Raw genomic sequence first — 7,420 nt, 5'->3', positions numbered from 1 at the left:
TTTTGTAAAATTTGTCGGTGTAAGATCCTTCAGTGGCCATCAGTTAGGGCCACTGTGTCCACTTTTATTTCCTCTCCGTATTTAAAATAAATATTCACTTCTGTGCTGACTTAATTTGGTTCCCCTGGACGCAGCCCCTGGGACAAGGATGGGAAAAGGGTTGGTTTATTTGGGAGATGTGTTGGCAGGCCTGTGGGGAAATGAGACCTGGAAGGGCACTCAGCCAACAAAGGCCACATTATCAAGCCAGCTCCCACTGTGGGTATCTGGAGCTTAAACCCATGGAGGCCTTTGGGGAACAGAATGTTTTAAAATAGGAGATTTCTTATTATTTAGCTAAGGCAAGGCCAACAGATCAGGGGGCAACTGCCATCGAAAAGATAGCTTGTTACTCATAGTTCCCAAGAGGAGGGGGCACAGCACATGGGGAGCCACACAGAGAAGCACAAGCGTTGGTCGGGAGGCAGAGGGACGGGGAGGGGGGGGTGGGTGGGCATGAAGAGCCTTTATTGTGGTCTCTGCAGGAAGGAACAGGTGAGGCAGGGTAAGGATGCTTACCATTGGCTAACTTGACTCATTTCTGTGGGCTCTGGGCACAGGGCTGTTCCTATTGGCTGGTACCTGGCCCTGGAATGGTTAGGGAAAGGGGATGGTGACTTGGAGTGTGAGAGCCTGCTAGACAAAGAAGGTGCTTGAATTGGTTGGTTTGCATGTGTTTGGTTGGGGTTTTTTTTGTTTTGTTTGGTTTTGTTTTTTTGCGGTACACGGGCCTCTCACTGCCACGGCCCCTCCTGCCGCGGAGCACAGGCTCCGGACGCGCAGGCCCAGCGGCCATGGCCCACGGGCCCAGCCGCTCCGCGACATGTGGGATCCTCTCAGACCGGGGCACGAACCCCCCCGCATCGGCAGGCAGACTCTCAACCACTGCGCCACCAGGGAAGCCCGGTTAGTTTGCATTTGAAAGATACACCTGAGGGCAGCGCATTTTTGAATCAGCTAACCCTGGGAGGGAGTATTCCCCCAGGGTCAGCAAGGCCCAAGGTCAAAACAACAGCCATACAGAAAATAAAGACATAGTTAATGCCCAGGGTAGAACACACACCTCAGAGCAGTCCCAGCCTGCAGAGAGGGAGTCACTGGCTGAGGGCTTCTGGTGGGAGTTATTTCCCCAGCACTCTTGGTGGCCAAGGGCACTTGGAGAAAGCTGGGGGTCCTGACACTGAGTGCCAGAGCCTGTGGGACATGGGCAGGGCACCAAGACCTCTGCTCCCTGCACCAAATTCTACGTTCACGGTGTTGTATATTCTTTTTTTTTAATTTAATCAAGAAGGCTTCCAACATTGTATAAGCTTCAGACTCTACAAAACGGGGTCTGCCCCTATGGAGAGACAATCAATACCTGATCCTTAGGGGCTGAATTGTGGCCCAACTCAAATTCGTATATTGAAGTCCGACCCCCCTACACCTCAGAATGTGACTATATTTGGAGAGAGGGCCTTTAAAGAGGTGACCAAGTTAAAATGAGGTCATTAGGGTGGGTCGTAATCCAGTACGGCTGGTGTTCTTATAAGAAGAGTAGATTAGGGCAGAGACGCCCTCAGAGTGAAGGCAGAGGGAGAAGACAGCCATCTGCAAGCCAGGCAGAGGCCTCAGAAGACACCAACCCTGCTGACACCTTGACCTTGGACTTTTAGCCTCCAGAACTGTGAGGAAATAAATTTCTGTTGTTTAAGCCACCCAGTGTGCGGTACTTTGTTAGGGCAGCCCTAGCAAACCAATACACTGAGGAAGTTCCGACAGGCTGGTACCCTTCCACGTTGGTGTCCGAGAACGTCCCTGGGCTGGGCCCAGCCTCCCTGTGCAGCTGTGGGATCATCTAATTTCCCATAGAGCAGGCCCCTGGCTGAGCGGGGGTCATGGCACTCCAGATGGTTCCTATTCCTTCTAGAAAGGGCAGTCATCCTCGTCTCCAACTGACTGTTCCCAGATCTTCTGGTTTCCCAAGAGGAGCCAGAAATCTGTATTCTATATGAAAACTCCCTATTTTTAAGAGTTGGTAATAAATTCAAACGTTCCTAAAGAAACACTCTTCAGGCCAAACAAAACAACGCTGCAAACAGGATTAGACTTGCGTCCATCGTCATCGTTCGCAGCCTCCAGCTGTACTTCTTCCTTACAGGGAGCTTACCAGGTTCCCATCCGCCGGACATTTCTATTTCTTGTTGTCAGTGAATCACTTGGTGTTGACTTGGGAGCCAGATCAACCTGGGTTAAAAATCCCAGCGCCACTGCTTACTCCTGCATAAGCTTGCACAGCTCACTTCTCCTCTCGTGCCTCGGTTTCCTCATCTGGAAAGTGGGCGTCACGAGGATTGATGAGCTGTGAAGGTCAGAGGATGGCCTCAAAGGGCCGAGGGTGCAGCAGGCATCCAGGAAATGGCAGCACTTTACACCACCCTCATCCGTTGCTTTTCCTGGCGGATGTCTGCCTCCCAGGAATGTTGCAGCAGGCAGTGTCTGAGCTCGTGTGGGACCTGTGATAGCTGACTCACAAGGTAAATATCTCCTGGTCGTGACCTTGTCAGGCTGCTGTCCTCTCCTGGGGGTGGCCTGACCTTGAGACATTCTCCTTTCCAATGTCTGCATGTTGGAATGAAGCACTGTTGGGTTTGGCCTTAGAGGGTCCACAATGCTGAGGGTTAAAAGCTGGAGCTTTTTCCCTGATCAAAATCACTCTTTAAAACACACCCCCGGACACTCACTTCCCAGGCCCCAGATCACGATGTCAGTGGGCTCCAGAAGGAGGTCGGCTCCAAAGCCACCCCTGATTCTGCCATTGGATCCACTGCATCACACATGTTCGTTTTTAATTCCCATCCAGCCGTGTAAAGACAGGAAGGCACTGCCAAATATTGATCCCGGGAAACGAGACATTAATAAAGCTAATTCTGTCCACCCGGGCCCTGTTCCCACAGGCGGGCTAGAAAGGCAGGCAGAGCCAACATCTTCCTTTTTTTTGTATTTTTCATAAATTAAAACCGACACTCGGCCCCGTGGATCAATCTGAGAACACAGGCAACAGTGCAGCTGCGATAGGCCAGGTTTCCTATGGATCTGGGGAATGTTTTCTGTGAGTGTTTTGTTTGTAGAAGGGAGATGGCATAGCCAGCACGTGGAAACAAGTGTCTCAATCCTAGCTTGATTATCTCCTTGCCGTGTGAGGACTTTGAGCAAGCTACTAACCCCTCTGAGCCTCAGTTTTCTTATCTGTGAAATAGGTAAACAGTAATACCTACCCCATTGGGAAGGTAAGAGGAATAAACAAGGGACTATGAAATGCTTAGCCCAGAGCTGCCCTTAGCTGCTAAAACAATCATGTGCAGCTCTTTATGTGAACATGTATTTTCCAGACTCTATGATTTTTATGGCACGTTCTCTGGTTTATCTCACAGAGTTCAGCAGATGTTTAAAAATTGAAAAAAAAATTTTTGTTGTACCAACACATGCTATGACATGGACGAGCCTTGAAAACATTAAGCTAAGTGAAAGAAGCCAGTCACAAGAAAACATATTATATGATACTACACAAATGAAATGTCCAAAATAGGCAAATCCATAGAGACAGAAAGTAGACCAGTGACTTCCTAGGGATGGGGGGGTCTAGGGGGAAACAGAGAATGCCTGGTAATGGGTATGGTGTTTCTCTTCAGGGTAATGAAATGTTCTAAAATTGATTATGGAGATGGTTTCACAGCTCTATGAATACGCTAAAAACCACTGAATTAAATACATTAAATGGATGGACTGTATGTAATGTGAATTATTTTTCAATGAAGCTGTTAAAAATTATTTGTTAAATGAATGTATGATTTAATAATTGGATGATTCCATGTATGAGTGAATTTTGCTTCCTTGGCTGTTTAATCATTCCAAAGCACTTCGACATTTATCTGTAATTCAACACGCTTATCGGACATTTATTAAGTGCCAGATATGGTGCTAGGGGCTGCGGGTTCAAAGACAGAGGAGACACGGGATCCATCTCCTCAAAGACACACACTAGAGAAAGGGAAACAGATTGTAAATGCAGCTGCGAAAGATAACACTGACACATCACTTACAATGAGCCAGGCACTTATATTCTAATTATAAATATAAGTACAAATACATGTTTTTTCATTTAATCTTCATAGCAACCCTTGAGGAAGGTACCAGCATTATTTGTAGTCTTTGGATGGGAACACGGATGCACAGAGAGGGTCAGTAACTTGCTTAAGGTCCCTCAGCTAGTAAATGGTCAGCTGGGACTTGCAGCCCAGAAAGCCTGGCTCTATGCCCCTGGCCTTGACTCTTGTGCTCCACTGCCCATGCAGGGTGACACTGTTCCAGTGGCGAGGGTCCTAACCATACCAGTGATGTGAGAGCCAAGGGCACTGTCATACCCCCCCTCCCCCTTGGGCTTGGGTTATCAGCCCTGCAAAATCTGTCTTTACACCTTCCCCCCGCACCCTCCTCTCTCTGCCTGGCCGGCGTCTGGCCCTGACACACTCTGGAGACCGCAGGAAAGGATCCCCAGCCCCGCCTCTGGCATCAAGTACTGCCCCGTCACCTGTCTGTTTCTCTTCCTTTCCTGTGGCAGAGCAGAAACACCACACTGCTTGTTATGGACTGAATGGTATCCCCCCACCCCCAAATCCATCTGTTGATGTCCTAACCTCCAGTGTGACTGCATTGGGAGATAGGGACCTTATGGAGGTGCTTCAGGTTCAATGAGGTCATAAGGATGGGGTTCTGATCTAATAGGACTGGTGTCCTTACAAGAGGAGGAAGAGACGCCACGAGCGTGGTGCACGGAGAAAAGGCCATGTGAGGACACAGCAAGAAGGTGGCCGTCTACAAGCCAGGAAGAGAGGCCTTGCCAGAACAACGCTGCTGGCACCGTGATCATGCACTTCTGGCCTCCAGAACTGTGAGAAATAAATGTCTGCTGTTTAAGCCACCCAGTCTGTGGTATTTGTTACGACAGCCCAAGCCGATGAATATACTTCTCTGCACCTGCTCCTCTCAGAGAGGAAGCGGCCTGGCCCTGGCTGGGAGGGGAGAGTGACACCGGGCGGGAGTTGTGAAGTTCTGGCCCTTCTTGGAAGTCTCACCTGGCTGTGGACACTGGGTTGAATCCCATCAAACCACTGTGGCGTTGCAACCAGCTCATACCCTCCCGAGAGCTGACTCGAACAGTTTTAGGGATTTTCCAAGCTGGTTATGAAAACACAGCCATAATTAAAAATTAAATTATATAAATTTCTATTAAATAAATTATATTCAAAGTAAAGGTCATAAATACTCAAACCACCTCTTCCTAAGTATTTTACTATGTTTTACTATTATGTGTACTTCTGAGGTTATTTATATCTCCTGTATCTGTAAGGTGGGTATACCACATAAGGGCATACCACCACACAGCTCTTCTGAAACCCAGTTTCGCTGACCTCACACGGGTAGCTTAACACAGGTCACAGTAGGAGCCTTTACACCACAGACATGGGCCAACACTACACATCAGAGCTCAATCTATTGTTTTGTTGGTTGTCTAGACTTAAGAGAATCGTGGCAAAAATGTCAACAATTAAGCGCATCGTATACACAGCTGTCACACTGTGAATAGAGCAAAAATCAAGGAAATAGTCTTCCAGTATTCAAACACTGTTTCCCAATTCAGCAAAGAAGTCACTCGTGCCATTGATGAATGCGTAACGTCCTGACATATGTCTTGGTTGTTTCACTTTCATCTTCCTCTTTAATATAAACAAAAATATCAACCAATATTCATGTCAGAACCACATTCATTGGTCAGTTGTAACTGCTGGTTGGATACTGATAGGAGAGTTGGGCAAAAATCAACAAAAGCATTTTGTGAAAATTATTTGGCTATGTGGAATGTATAATATTCTATGTTTTATTATTTTAAATTGTATCTTATACATCACTAATCTCAGTAAACTTTATAAGCACATGGTATATATGCAAATACATATATACATGTGTATATATACATAGTACATGTACTTTTTTGTGGAGAAGCATTTATTAAGCGTTAAACACTCACCAACACATTGCTGCATCAAATCCTCCCCAGGTGAGGAGGCTGGGGTCCAGAGGGCAGAGCATCTTCTCCAAGTAACGCATCCAGGTCTCCCGACCGCCCCACCCCTGCCCTGTTCTGCTGTTTCCACCGCATCACAGCACCACCTCCCACCCTGTGGGGTTACAGATGGACAACCCAGCAAGACAGGAAAAGTCCCCGGGGTTCCATCACTTATATTTGTTCCTGAAAACCTCTCCGTGCCATACCAATAGCTAAGCCATAAATCCTAAGAGGTGCATAACTTCATTACTCTTATTATGCTTAATTAAAATAGCACTGAGCCTGGGCTAGTGATTAACTCTCTCTCCACCTCCCTCAGCCTCACATTAGGGAAATTTGCTTCTGAACCCACTGAACAAACACAGGCCAGGATTGTGTTTTCCCTCTGGGTATTTTAGTTATTTTTCACGATTATTTTCTTACCCCTTGAGGGTCTAATTCCTCGAGAGGGACCTTACTTGGGAAAGTGGAAAGGAATGGAGGGCAGACAGACCTCGGTTCAAAAGTGGTTCTGAGACACCATTAAGGAGATGCAAAGGCTGGCCACATACTGGGCGGAAAAATCATATTGTATAATGTAAATGTGTAAATGTGTTCACAATGTATAAATGTACAAACATAAAAGTAGTATATATAAAGCGTACTTTAACCTCAGTAACAATACGACAAACAGTCCAATTAAAAATGGGCAAACGATCTGAAGAAATACTTCACCAAAGGGGATACATTACTGGCCAATAAGCACATGAAGAACGATCAACGTTATTAGTCGTTTGGGAAACGAAAATGTAAGCCACAAGGAAGCAGTGCTGGACACCCAATTCAATGCTGAAAGTTAAAAAGACTGACCACACTAACGGCTGGTGAGGATGTCAGCCCGTTGGAACTCTCACATGCTGCTGGTGGGAACGCAAAGCGCTACAAACACTTTGGAAAAGAGTTTAGCCATTTCTTCTAAAGTTAAACACAGAGTGACGATACAGTGCAACAAGTCCACTCCTAGTCACCTACCCAGGAGAAATGATAATAGATGTCCACACAAAGCTTGTGCATGAATGTTCACAGTGGCTTTATCTCTAATAGACACAAACCAGAAACAATCCAAATGTCCACCAACAGGGAAACGGATAAAGAAATTATGGTCTACCCATGTAATAGAACAGCCCCAGTGCTGAAAAAGCACTGTGTTGTACACAGAGCAACATGGATAAATCTCCAATAATTATGTTGGGCCAAAGAGCCAGGCATAAATGAGTATTCGCTATATGATGCCAT

Source organism: Mesoplodon bidens, assembly GCF_964165515.1.
Source record: "Mesoplodon bidens genome assembly, chromosome: 10".
Classification (NCBI taxonomy): domain Eukaryota; kingdom Metazoa; phylum Chordata; class Mammalia; order Artiodactyla; family Ziphiidae; genus Mesoplodon; species Mesoplodon bidens.
Note: the sequence above shows the minus strand (reverse complement) of the source record.